The following is a 15,273-nucleotide window of genomic DNA, read 5'->3' as shown; positions in this document are numbered from 1 at the left end:
TCCTCTTCATGACCCTATTTGGGGTTTTCTTGGCAAAGATACTGGAGTAGTTTGCCATGTCCTTCTTCAGCTTACTTTACTATGAGAAAACTGAGACACAGAAGGTTAAGTAACTTACCCAAGGTCAAGTGAGTCTGACTCCAGGTCTAGCTCTCTATGCACTGGACCCCTTATTTGTAAGTCTAGGCCTTACATTCATCAGCTTCTGTAGAAGCAGTCTTCTCTATGAAAATGAATATCTGGTGTTAGCCATTTGTAAGTTCTAATATACACCTCACCAACTGGGCATTTTGATGCCCTGGAAGCATCTCAAATTCAAAATGTCCAAAATAAAACATTACATTTCCTCAGAAAATGCATTAATTTCTAGACTTTACTTCTGTCAATATAGTCAGTGTGCATCACCTTTTAGAACTCCTAATTTTCTGCAAATCCTGCAAAAATTTTATACAAATAAGATTTATGAAAGATAAAATAGGTAACCTTGTTCAACTACCATCTGATAATAAAACATCCGACATAAAATAGGGGGCAAAACTTCACCAAAAGATTTTCTATAGGTGTGGTCCTTCAATTTCTGTGATGACATACTAGTTACTTCAAATCCAGAAACACTGCAGAATTTCCTAAATAAAATCCATAACTATTCTAAATAATTTGGCTAAGTTATCCACACTGGAAAATCAAGTGGATGAAGATTATATTGCCTATATTAAGACTATGAAGTTGCATCAACAACTTATGACCCTTTTCTATATGTACAACTTTGTATTTATACATACCTGAGACATAATAAAATAATGGGTTGGGTTAGAATTATATAAGGGGAAAAGATTTAAATTGCCTTCAGAAAATTTAATGACCCTCAGATATAAAAATATGTAAAATTAAAATGACTGCATGATTTCAAAGAAGAGAAATAATAATGTACTTTCTTTTCTTCCTCTTTGTTTTAAGGAATGGCTTTCTGGAAGGAGATAAAACTATATTGGGAAATATAGGTGATAAAAAATTAATGAAAATTCATTTTTTAAAAAGCAAACTCAAATTATTCCAATCTGCCTGATCGTGTATGACTATCTTTTGCGTTAATATCTTAACACATAATTTCTGTTGATGTTTATTTTGTTTTAACATTTTAAAAATTATGTTTAACGTTCTTTTTTTTTATATTTTAAGCTCCTTACCATTGCTTTCCCACTCACTAAAAAGGCAAACAATATGCCAGTTATACATGTGAAATAATCCAAAACATTTCCATTTTAGCCATTTTTTTAAAAGCAAGAAAATATAAAAAGTGAGAAAATCATACTTCAATTTGTATTCAGTTTTCATTAGTTCTCTCCAGTTTTATAGCATTTTTTTCATCATGAATCCTTTAAAATTGGCTTAAATCATATATTGATCAGAAAAAACCAAGTTTTTCAGTTGATCATTGTTGGAATACATGGAAGAGCTATTGGAATACATGGGAGCCACCTGATTGCTGGAGATCCAATCCAGAATGGATCTTCTCTTGTGAGAAGATAATACAAGGAGACTGAGGCAGTTGCTGTTGTGACTGAAAGGCTATTGCATTGTCTAATCTCTCTCCTCTTCTCTTTGCCTCCAGTTTATCTCATTCAACTTATCTCTGCAACTCCTTCAGATGTTATGATTCACAGTTGCAGAGGCTCTCAGAGAATTGACCTATCCCTCAACAGATCATCATTACAAAATTCCTGGTACTGATCATTATGCACAATGATCTCCTAGTTCTCATTTCATTTTGCTTCAGTTAACATGGGGCTTACCATGTTTTCCTCTCATTATTTTCCATACACAATGGTGCTTCACTATCATATGCCATTCCTCAATGAAAAATATGCGCTCAATTCCCAATCTTTTGCTCCAGTAAAAAGAGCTGCTATAAATATTTTTGTACATATATATCCTTTTCTTTTTTCTTCAGTTTTTGGGATAGAGCAAGTAGAAATTAATGATGCCAGGAGTCATTTACAAACAATAAAACAAAGTCAAAAGAAGAAGTAACATTACTGGGTCAAAGAGTATTCAAAATTACATAAACCCTTTGGCCTAGTTCCAAATTGTTCTTTGAATGGTTGGACTAATTCACTACACCACTAACAGTTCATTGGTATATCTATTTTCCCCTCATCCCCTTTAGCATTTGTTTTTTTCTGGTAAATATGAGTTGATGCCCAGAATTGTTTTAATTTTCATTTCTCTAATCAATTGTGATTTAGAGTACTTTTTAATCATATAACTATGTTGCGGCCATCTTTTAAGAGCTCATGGCATATGAGCCCTTTGATCTCAGAGGTGAGATGAATGAGACAAGAGATTCATAGGATGTGAAAAGAGCTCTAGTTTATTATGCCGTGCAGCTTTGTTGATAATACATTTTTGCAAGCATGATCAGCGCATGGACAGTAGGCAATCCCTCATCACCATTCAAAGAAGCAGCTCATGGGCTTTGCATATACATAGTATCTACCAATGGGAGGAGAGCCAAGTCAGCAGCTTGCTCACAGGTTAGAGGCCCTGTTCAGGCATCCCTGTTCACATAGCTGTGACCCTCGGTTTATACTTGTTCCCACTATCACAAATCAATGCTCCTTGCTCAACAAGGGTGTTTCTGCAACATGGCAGAAAACTTACTGTGCATCAAAGATTGAGATGGCCTTGGTACTCCCTCTCAGTAGAATGCTATACTCTTGCAATTCCCCCTTTTTATTTTTTAGATTAAAAAATCCTTTCTTGAGCTGCAGTCTCTGAAAGGATGGTGGAGAAAGATCTATAAAAGCATTCTAATATTACAGGGCAACAACAAAGCAGTAACAACATAATACACAGGGTAATCCATGATTCTAATTTTAACCACCATGAAAGAGGTTTTATCAAACCAATGTTTTATTTTTTCAGCAGTTTTATCTGGATTCACATTGCGACTGAGCCTAGAGTTTCAAAAACTCTACTTCTGCTCCTATTTCCAATAATACTTCTCTTTTTTCTAATGGGATAAGGTCTGTTTCTCATTTTTGACAGGAAGCATTGATACATGAGATCTAGTGATCACAAATACAATCTGATTTTTAATTTCAGTATACAAATCCAAGAAGTAATATTGTAAAAATCTAATGTTTCTTTGGTAACAGTTACAGAGTTAACAGTTACACAATCTCCCCATATAAATTCATATTTCCCTCCCAGATAGGCTTTAGTATAAAATTGGTATTCAGTCCTTGTGCCATTTGACCAAAAAATCAGGTCGCAAGATGTTTTTCCATGTGCCAAACTGCTGGCCCAATTTTTGATCGACAAAAATGTGTCCCATGGAGGCTTGTGCTTTCTAAAGGTCCAAACTGATGATCCATTATGTAGACACACTGCGGTAACCCTTCCACGTGGACAAGGGTGTCGCTATGACAGAGAATCCCCTTCATGTCCAGAATGTGTCACATAATATCTCCCACCCCATGAGACAATTCTAGGCCATAGTGTATCCAGCCCACCTTTTGGCCTCTATTGCCAGTCCTGATTGTGTGTAACACAAATCTATATCCATAGAAAACATCTTGCTAGTGGTCTTAGGGGCACATCTTCTCTTGTTGGATAGTTGCCTCTTCTTCCTTCTTTTCCTCTTCAGTTCTATGGAGGATTTTGAGATGTTTGGTGGGGCGCCACTGCTGAAGTTTTTATCCTGTGGAGATACAAGCATATTTGGTCCCCACATTAGAACCCTATAATGTCCCTCCCATTTTTCAGGACCCTTTTTTATTATCATGGTCTCATTCTAAGAGGGTCTTCTTATCTTTGAGGGATTCTCTGTGTTCACCAAAGAATATTTCATAGCTGGACTTAAATCATTTGAATCAAATTTTAAGTGATTTATTGTGTACACTGATTTATATCTTTCTGAGTGACCCTACCTCCATCTCCCTATTTTTGTTTTTTGATAAATCTCTTGAGGGTCTGATTAGTCCTTTCTACAATGGCCTGTGTTGTAGGGTTGTAAGGAATCCCAAAAATATGATGTATGGAGAATTCCTGTAAGAACTGTTTTTAATATTTTTGAGGTATATGAGAGTCCATTATCAGTCTTGATGTTGTGTGGGATACCCATAGAGGCAAAACAGTAAAATAGATGATTTATTACATGTGAAGCAGCTTTCCCTTATTGAGAAGATGCAGTTAAAGCCTGAATAAGTGTCAACTGTATCATGAAAGCATGTTTTTCCCATATGTGTAACATCCATTTGCCATATATCATTTGGCCTGTCACCTCTGGGATTAGTCCCCAGTCCTACAGTCTTTGAGAATATGGTACACAAGCTACACATCTTTTTGAAGTGAAGGTAAAGAATATAACTGATTACTTTCTGCTTTTTGTCCGCTGTGTTGCTGCAGTCTTTGTTTTATACTTCTGATCCTGCTTTTCCTCAGTTTTTATTTGATTTTTTACATTAGGAGAGTGTTTGAAAAGCTGTAGGTCTTAATAGACACAAAAATAAGGTGGGGCCAAAGGTGGTAGAGGAGGGGAGGCCATTCATTATCATCTTCCTCAGGCTCCGAAGAGGGACATCTACTGCTAAGAGATGGGCTTGTCTGTGCTCCCACTGTAAATTACCTGACCTCCTTTTCTGGTTCTGATTTCAAACTTTGTGTAATGAGATTATTTTGTATTTTTCCTGGGCATTGTTTATCAAAAGTGGTGAGCTGGTTACCAAAAACAATTCATCTATCACAGTTATAACAGCCCTCCTCAGGTAACTATGGAGAAACTTTGTAAGCAATGTCCAGGAATTTCCTAATGTCTCCTAATTGAATTGTGAATCCCTGCTCTTTTATACATTTATATACAGTCCTGACATATGCTTCCTTGTCTGAAGGGAGTAGGGTGCCTATTTTCTACCCATTAGGTTATTTAACCGCTCTCTGCCACACTCTACCTGGTCTGGAAACTGTACAGTTCAGAGGGCTCTCCCTCTAGAGTCTTCATAGAAGTTAGAGATTGTCTTGACCACGTAGCAGTGCTTGATTGTGAAGTGGTCACTCTGGCACCCTTCTAAACTCCTGTCCCTGTTCCCTGGGAGCTAGTTGTTGCAACCATCTTTTAAGAGTTCATGGCATATGAGCCCTTTGATCTCAGAGGCGAGATGAATGAGGTGGGAGACTCATAGGATGTGAAAAGAGCTCCAGTTTATTATGTTGTACAACTTTGTTGATATGTTTCTGCAAGCATGATCAGTGCATGGACAGTAGGCAATCCCCAATCGTCATTCAGAGAAGCAGCTCATGGGCTCTGTGTATGCATAGTATCTACCGATGCAGGAGAGCTAATCCAGCAGCTTGCTCACAGGCTAGAAGCCCTGTTCAGGCATCCCTGTTCACATAGCCACTGGCTGTGACCCTCAGCTTATACTTGTTCCCACAATCACAAATCAGTGTTCCTTGTTCAACAAGGGTGTTTCTGCAACATGGCAGAAAACTTATTGTGCATCAAAGGTTGAGATGACCTTGGTACTCCCTCTCAGCAGAATCCCATACTCTTGCAACTCTATATCACTTTGATTTCTGAAAATTGCTTATATCCTTTGACCATTTATCAATTAGGGAACGGCTTATTTTCCTAAATTTGCCTGAGTTTTATATTCAGTATGCATTTGAGAAGTGATCCCTTACAAAAGAAACATGCTGTAAAAATGCCTTTCTTAATCTGTTCTCCCTTTTTTTTTTTAATCCTAACCAATTTCTCTTATCATCTTTCCTTTCCATTTCCCAATTGGTTACATTATATTTTTATACATAATTGAGTGTACATATATATATGCATATATATATACATATACATATGTATATATAGAGAGAGAGAGAAAAAAAAAACTTTTTCCTCTTTAAACTAATTCTGATGAGAGTGAAGTTCAAGCATTGCTTGTCACTCCCCCATTTTCCACTTCATTGTAAAAGCTCTTACTCTCATATTTCTCATTTATGTGCAAAAATTTTCTTCATTCAATTTCTTCCTCTCTCATTTCCTAGTGTAGCCTTATTTCTTACCTCTTCATTTGTTTTAGAAATTATTCCATTGTCAATGTAAGCGTCTATTAACTGCTCAAATAATGATATAGTTCTTAGGAGTTACATTAATATACATACATATATACATACGTAAAAATTTTTACTTTATTGAGACACTTAGGGTTACTCTTTTATGTTTACCTTTTTATACTACTTTTGAAACTTGTGTTTGAATGTAAAATTTTCTAATCAGCTCTGAATTTTTTTTTTTTTTTGAGGCTGGGGTTAAGTGACTTGCCTAAGGTCACACAGCCAGGAAGCGTTAAGTGTCTGAGACCAGATTTGAACTCAGGTCCTCCTGAATTCAAGGCTGGTGCTCTATCCACTGTGCCACCCAGCCACCCCAGATCTGAATTTTTCATCAGAAAATCTTAAAAGTCCTCTATCCCATTAAATATTCATTTCCCCCTAATGTATTATATTCAATTTTGCTGGATATGTTATTCTTGGTTGTAATCCTAGTTCCTTTGCTTTCTGAAATATCATATTTCAAACCACTCACTCCTTTATCATGGTAACTGATAAATTTTGTTTACATACTATATTTAAATTGTTTTCCTGGCTGTTTGAAGTATGTTCTCTCTGATGTGGGAACTCTGGAATTTGATTATAAGTTCCTTGGAGTTTACATTTTGGGATCTCTTACAAGAGCTGATTGGTGGATTTTTTTTTTCAATTACTGTTTTACCCTCTTCATCTCAGGTATTGGGGCAGTTTTCCTTGATGATTTCTTGAAATATGTCTATTTTCTATCTTTGATCATCACTTTCATGTAATCAGTATTTCTTAAATTATCTCTCTTTGATCTGTTTTCCAGGTGAGTTGTTTTTCCAATGAAATATTTAACATTTTCTTCTATTGTTTTTTCATTCTTTTGACTTTGTTTTATTGTTTGTCAATGACTCATGGAGTCATTAGCTTCTACTTGCTCAATACTAAATTTTAAGAAATTATTATTACTTTGCCTGTATCCCAAATAGATCATAAAAAAGAGAAAAGGACTCCCATTGTAAAACTGTTTGTAGCAGCTTTTGTGTAGTATCAAGGAACTGGAAATTGAGTGGATGCCCATCAGTTGGGGAATGGCTGAATCAGTTATGATATATGAATGTTATGAAATAGTATTGTTCTATAAGAAATGATGAACAGAATGATTCCTGGAAAGATTTACATGAACTGATGCTAAGTGAAGTGAATATAAGCAAGAGAACATTGTACATGGCTATAGTAAAATTATGTGATAATCAACTTGATGGACTTGAGGCTTCAAAAATGAGATGATTTAAGGTAATTCCAATAGATTTGTGATGGAAAGAACTATCTGCATTGAGAGAGAACTGTGGAGACTGAAAATGGATCAAAATTTAGTATTTTCCCTTTTTTGTGATTGCTTGGTTTTTTTTCCCCTCTTTTTTATTTTTTTTCCCCTTTTGATCTGATTTTCTTAGTGCAGCATGATGAAAATGGAAATATGTTCAGAATAATTACACATAGTTAACCTATATTGGATTCTTGCTGTCTAAAGGAGGTGGTGGGAGAAGGGAAGAAAAGGGAAAAATTTTGGAATGCAGAGTTTTGCAGAGGTGAATGCTAAACCTATTTTTGCATGTATGTGGAAAAATAAAACTTTTTAAAAAAGTTACCAAGTCATTTGTGTGACGTTAAATCTTCATTAGAATTGGAAGAAGTCTGGTTCATGAAGGAGAAATAAAATCATAGAGGACCTGAAAAAAAAAAAATTATTTTGCAAGGCAGTTTGGGTCACGTGACTTGCCCAGGGTCATACAGCGAGTAAGTGTATAGTATTTGACACTAAAATTGAACTCAGATTCTCCTGACACCTGGACTAGTTCTTTATCCACTGTGCTCTCTAGCTCCCCCAAGGAATTATTTTCTTCATAATCATAGCTTTTTTAAGATTAGTTTTCTTTTATTGTTTCCTCAGCTTTGAAATTTATATTCAGATTGATCTCTGCTCACCTGGGGATATGGTGTCACTGCTCCAAGCTTCAGGTTTTTTGTTTTTGTTTTTTTTTTTTTGAGGCTGGGGTTAAGTGACTTGCCCAGGGTCACACAACCCAAGCTTCAGTTTTTTTTCATGCTGCTGTTTGCAGAGCTACTTCTAGGGGTCTTCAAATTTTTGGTGCTTCCAAGTTGGTATGATGGTTCTTAGTGAGAGCAAAGCAGGAATTTATGGAAAAACAGAGACAAATTATGGAATGGGCAAAATTGACTAGATTTTCATCTATGTTATTGAAAATTTCCAAATCACTAACTACAGGGATCCATTTGACTATTCAGTGTACTTTACCATAATAAAAATTTTGAATGTTTAATTATTTCAAAATATTGCTATATATTTTTATAAAATATAATTTTCAGAAGTCTAAAAAGCATGCTGCCTTGAGTTAATAGGTTAGCAAAAAATACTTTCTAAGTCTATTGTGAAGTTTTTAGAAATAGCTGTGACTTACCTGACACCCCTTAACTACTTGTAAATTGTATGACTTTTTTGGTGTAAGAAACACCTAACTCAAAGGCCAGATACAAAGGGATATAATCATCTAAATCTTGAAGGAAATTGTCATTGAATTAACTGCTGTCTCTGGGAGATACCACTATTTCAGAAATTTCAGTCCTAAGTCTAGTACCAACTTTTTCAAATGTCTTGGATTTTTATTCACTGAAAACTGTTGGAAAACATTTGAAAAGCCTTGTCTATTCATTCCCCAATTGATAAGTAGTTTTCCAAGGGGGGAAAAAAACCCCAACCTATTAATAGCCATATGAAATATATTCTAAACTATTAATAATTAGAGAAATGAAAATTGAAGCAACTCTGAGGTTTTACCTCATACCCATTAGAATAGTAGTCAATAAATGAGGAAAATGTTGAAGGCATTATGGAAAAACAGGCAAGCTAAACTACAGAAGGAGATGTGAGATAACCAAGGAATTTTGGAAAGTAATTTCTAATTGAGTCCTGAAAATTACCAAATTGAGTATACTCATTGTCCACGCTATATCAATACTGGGGCTTATGCCCCAGAGAGATTTTTAAAAGACCCAAATGTATAAAAATAATTATAGCAATTCTTGTATTGGCAACAAATTGGAATGAAAGGGCTAGCCATCAGTTGGTGGATTTCTGAATAAATTATACTATATTAATTTTTTTTAATTACAAAATAGTTTCATAGAAGCAGAGGAAGAGTTTTATGAATTTATGCAGAGTACAATGAGCAAAATCAGAACAGTTTGTATAAAATATTGTAAAGACAACCAAGAACCAAGATTAATGCAATTATAACCAAGCATAATTACAAAGGAGTGATGAGAAAGTGTGCTATATATCTTTTGATAGATATGATGAATTCAGAGTATAGGAAAAAGCACTTTTTTTGGGCATGGTAAATGTGGGAATTTATTATGATTGACTTCATGTTTTGTTTTGTTTTTACTTTTTCCAATAAAGGAGTGTTAGGAGGGAGACAAAAAAAGATTTTTGACAAAGATAGGGAGGATTCTAGGAAGAAAATTCCAAGTTCTTCATATTTCTCCTTCAAACAAAACAAAATTCCAAGTCAGGGTGAAGATAGGGTTAGGGTTAGAATAGAAATAAGAGTGCAGTGAAAAACAAATAAGAGTACAGCCAAAAAAGACAGGAATCTTCCAGGGACAACCTAAGAAGACCTGAAGAAAAACCCCCCAATACCTTCCTTAAACCAGTGTGAAGTGTAAATATCTCCAGGCTAGTTCCTTAGAAACAGCAGGGAGCCCCAAAGCTAGCTGGGTTAAAGGTAGCCTCAGCACAAACCACAGGAACTTTCATTTCCCAGACAGCTGGGGTGTTAAGAGTCTGAGTCGAGGGAAGACTGAGGGAACCTCCGCCCATAAGGAACACCAGACTTAGCTGTGCTACAGAAACATGGCCCAGAACAACAAGGAACCAGCACACCTAATGAGTGTAGAAACTGTGGGACAGGGACACTACTGGCTACAGGTACTTGTAGGAGGGTAGAGTTTTTTGAGATTTGAGTTGAGTCAGAGGGAAGAGCTGAAGTGAAACCAGAATTACTACCATCCCCCATATCCCAAGATTAAAGATGCTTTGTACTAATAATTTCTCATTTAAAAAGGAGGGGCAGGTAAAAGAGAGAACTCAACCATAGAAACTTACTATAAGAATAGGAAAGACCAGTGTTCATGTTTGACATAAAAAGTAATGTATATTTAAAAATTTTTTAAATAAAAAAAGCCTCTTACAAAGAGCAACATTAAATGTCTACCTGCCCAGAAAGAACTTATATAAGAACTTAAAAAGGCAGCTAGATGGTGCAGTGGATAGAGCACCAGCCCTGAAGTCAGGAGGGGCCTGAGTTCAAATGTGGCCTCAAACGCTTAGCACATTCAGGCTGTGTGACCCTGGGAAAGGCACTTAACCCCAGTTGCCTCAGGAAAAAAACATGAGAGAGATTAAGGAAAAACTAAAAAAATTCAAGAAAAGCAAGAAGATTTTGGACAAAAAAAGTCAGCCAACTAGAAAAGGAGTTCAAGTCTTGAAGAAGAAAATACTAATTTGAAAATTAGAATTGGGCAAGGGGAAGCTGGTGAAACTATGAGACCAAAAAATAACCAAAAATATGAAGAATGAAAAAAATAGAAGAGAATGTAAAACATAAGAAAAACAACAAATCTGAAAAACAGATCAAGAAGACAAAAACATAAGATTGATTGGACTACCTAAAAGCTGTTACAAAAAAAAAAAAAAAAAAAAGAACTTTGACAGAATAATACAAAAAAAATTTTTTTAATTATCCTGAAATGCTAGAACATGAGGAAAAAGTAGAAATAGAAAAAAATCACTGATCACAATCTCAAAGAGATCCTGCAAGAAAAACACAAGAACATTATTGCTAAATTTTGAAATCCCCAAATCAAAGAAAAAAATTTACAAAATAAAAACAACTCAAATATGTGGGAGCTACAATTAGAACTATACAAGATTTATCAGCAGCTACAATAAAAGACCACAGGTTCTGGAATCAACAATCAAAAGAATTAGGCCTATGTTCAAAATTATAAGCAGCAAAACTAAGCATAATGTTGAACCCCCTCAAAAAATGGACATTCAGTGAACTAGCAGATTTTCTGGATTTTGTCTCAATCAACTCTGAATTCAGTAGAAAATTTAACATAAAAATCAACATCAAAGACTCTCAAGAGACTCACTCAACAAGAGCAAATTGTTTTGTTTTATATGTAGAAATGTTTAAGATTTGACATCAATAATTGGGTAGTTGAAAGGAAAGATTGGATCAGTGTTATGGGAGCTACCTGCTAATGGCTGCTGGGGATCTAATTCTGACCAGCAGAATAGGTCTTTTCATGTGAGAGGATGATAATGATACAAGGAGACTGAGAAGCAGTTGCTGTTCTCTGACCTCTCTCCTTTTCTCTCATGCCTCCAAACATCTGCTTCAATAAAGACTGATTTGCAATTCCTTTAAGTGTGTTATGATTCATAACTGTGGGTGGCTTTCACACTTAGGCATGGTCCTTAACAGGGCAGAACTAAATATGATCTGAAAACAAAACTATATATGTATGTGTATGAAGGGATGAAGGGTATACCACACTCTAAAATCTGTAAAGAAACAAGGGAGAAGGGAATAGGATAAAATAGAAGGATAGTTAGATTAATGGGAATGGGACAAGGTTTGTAGATTAATGGGAAAGGGCTAAAGAGGAAGTAAAACAGTAGCATAGGATAAGGTGAGATATAGAAGGTTGTTTAGATTAATGGGAGTGGGACAAGATATGTAGATTAATGAGAATGTGATAAAGAAGGAAAGGGTAGAGGGAAAAGATAAGGGAAGGATCCATGGATGGGGGGAGGTTGAGTTGAGGTTGGCTAAGCAAGATAAGGAGAAGTAGAAGTGTTAGCAAAGGTAGAAATAAGAGATATAAAAACAATTAAAAGGATCAGGAGTAGAATTTAGAAAAAAAAATTAAGGCTTGTAATCATTGATCTTGGACACAGTCAAACAAAGATTCGATCAAAAGATAAATTTGAATTATATGTCAGCCATATTAATATGATTCTAGATGCATCTCTATATATGTATGTATGTATATGTTTGTATGCATGTAGGTGTATATATGTGTATATAGATATTTGTATGTATGCATATATCTATGCTTAATTATAGTTTGCCTGGGGAAGCTGTGGGGCATGGAGGGTAATAGAATAAAGTGCACAGCAGAAAACAAAAGAAAAAAATCTATAAGGAAGCAAAGAAAAGATGGACAGACATAAATATAGGGCCTTCTATTATTATATATTCTTTCTTGAAATAGAAATTTATTACATATTTTTAATCTTCCCTGATGTTCTGCTGGGCACATGACAATTTTTTTTTTGCTTGCTTTTCTTTTTTCTGTCGTTTTCTTTTTGTTTTTTCTTATTTTGTATTTAGTTTAGTTTTTGTTTGTTTTGCTGAGGCAATTAGGGTTAAGTGACTTGTCCAGCGTCACACAGCTAGGAACAATTAAGTGTTGAGATTTGAACTCAGGTTTTCCTGACTTCAGGGCTAGTTCTCTGATCCAAATTCTACATTGAGCATTTGAGACTACTACACCCATTGCACTCCACATATTTATTCTACTATATGTTTTTTAAACCTCCCGCTTTGTACAAGATTTCTTCATCAATCAAAGCTCTTGATAGTTGAAATCATTATACTACAGTTACATGTAGAATCCACTCATGGGAAAAACTATGAAAAATTAAGTCCTATATATTGTCTTTACATTCTTGCTGCAATAGATCTACTCATATACACACATATAGCTATAAACGTACATCATAAAATCATTAATTGGCATGTGGTTATCCAAAAATTTTCCTAAATTCATAGTACAGATATAGATAATATCCATGTTGCATGTTGGTGAGACTGATAGCATAGATTACATGTAGAAACATAATGATGCTTGTAAGCAACATGATATTTAAATTTTATTTATTGGTCCAGATTTGTGATTTCGTTATTACTATAAGTTAAACAAACACAGAATCAGCAGTTGCCTAGGACATTGAATTGGCTTATGCTAAATGACTTGCCCATGGTCACAAGTCACACAAGATTTGAGGCTAGACTTCTTTAACGTTATGAATGGTTCATCATCCACTATTTCAAACTGCTAAAAATTTCATGCTATAGGCAAAATACATAAGTAATATAAAGTTGATAACATATAGTAGACCAGATAGAAGGCATAAGCAATATATATCATTTATTGGAGACTGCCTCCATTTCTTTAGAGCCTTTATGGTTGCAATATTGGACAGGAATCTCTGTGAACTCATTCTTCTCCATTATTTGGGCACAGATGACCCTCACTCTAGGTCAGTCTTGTCAGGGTTTGGCTAACGAGGATAACAATCTATACTTTCCCTCTTTTGAGTTATGACTGAATTTTTTCTGTGTAAGTCATTATCTGGTTCTAATTGTCCACCTGAATTACCTCTTCTCAGATAATCTTAAAAGCCAGTATTGGCAGTAATTGCATTGAATGCATTGTCTTTGGGGCTATTTTATAGATTAGCAATTAGCAATAATCTACAGACTACAGTAGATAGCTGTTTGCCATGTCTTCTAAGGAAAAATAAATTGAGGATGTGTTGATACTTCAAAATTTATGTCTATCAGGTAACATGACCTGCAAAAGACCCAGACTCTCAGCTACACTTCTGTTAAATGATAAACTAGCTTTTTTTCCCCTTTTTTTTTTTTGGTCACTGACTGGTCATCTTTGCATGGGAATCTTAAGATCTAGGGAATAGGGAATTTTATCCCCTCTGGTCTTGCACACAGAATTGACAGGTGGCCAATATTGTTCATTATCTCTAAACAACAGGGTCCAAATTAACCCTTATTGAAATATCAGTATTGAAATGTCATGTTTTTCCAAACTTGAAATTGAGTTTCATGCATTCTCAGAACTTAAGTAGCACACACTTCAAAGCCATGAAATACAATTTGTAGCTCTCCCTCAAACTTGTCAATAGCCTTCATAAGATGTCCGAAGTAATGCCTATAGTCTAACCAGGTAAGAGTACTATAGGATTATTACCTTCCTAATCCTAGACATTAGTTTTGGGGACTGATAAATCAACTCTCTTCATTTATCTTGAACTTGCAGACTTTTTCAAATTGTTTAATCACACCTGTCCCCAATTTTATTTGGTATCAAAGGACTCTGCAAATCACAGCACTACATGATCTGTGGATCTGGGGCAAGTTACGTATTCTCTTTCAACATACTTTCTTATCTTTAAAATTAGGTCATTTGAACACTGAGTACAAAATTTTACATCATTATAAAATTTATTGGATTTGAACTAGTATTCTGAATTGAGAGCTTTTTTTTAATTTTTATAATCAAATTAGTCAAACATTAAACATTGTTAAGCAGTGTGGTAGATAGGTGCTGGATGAATATAGATTTTTAAAGACAAAAGTTTCTGCCTTCAAGCAACTTACTTTTGGGGAGACTATTTAGACAACTTGGGGAAGAGACACTAGGACCTGAAGGATGAGTTTAAAAGGTATCTCTTTTGCTGCTTTTGGAAAAAAAAGCCATTTCAGTTGAGGGAGTACATTCCAGGCATGGGAGAGAACCCATAGATGAATTATGTGGAGAAACCCATTTGACTGAATTATAATGTAATAAAACAGTTATATGTGTAAAGGGCTAGAATTGAGCAAATGCACTTGGATAATGGAGCACGCGAGACTAATTGCCAATTGGACAATTTTCTATTAACATGTTTGAAGGATGACCTTCCCCAACTATTCAGTGCTGGCTGGATTGATGGGTGTGAACAAAGGAGGGGAAGTGACATGAGTCGGTGGAGTAGGAGGAGGAAATTGAGGCATTCTCCTGGCGGTAGAGGAGGTGGTGTGGAGATTGATAGATCTAATCCCCTGACCTGGATCACATAAAACCAAGAATAAAGACTTTTGATTATCCTGACTCCAGCTGATTCTGGAAAGACAGGGTCCCAACAATATGTAGTAAGAGTAGAAAGGGAGTTTTGTAACAGGTTTTGAAGGGATTTTAATGCCTATTGAACTACCTATATTTAGTCCTGCAGGCAAAAAAATTTATTAAACAAGGGAGTAT

Source organism: Sminthopsis crassicaudata, chromosome 3, assembly GCF_048593235.1.
Source record: "Sminthopsis crassicaudata isolate SCR6 chromosome 3, ASM4859323v1, whole genome shotgun sequence".
In the NCBI taxonomy this organism is placed as follows: domain Eukaryota; kingdom Metazoa; phylum Chordata; class Mammalia; order Dasyuromorphia; family Dasyuridae; genus Sminthopsis; species Sminthopsis crassicaudata.
Note: the sequence above shows the minus strand (reverse complement) of the source record.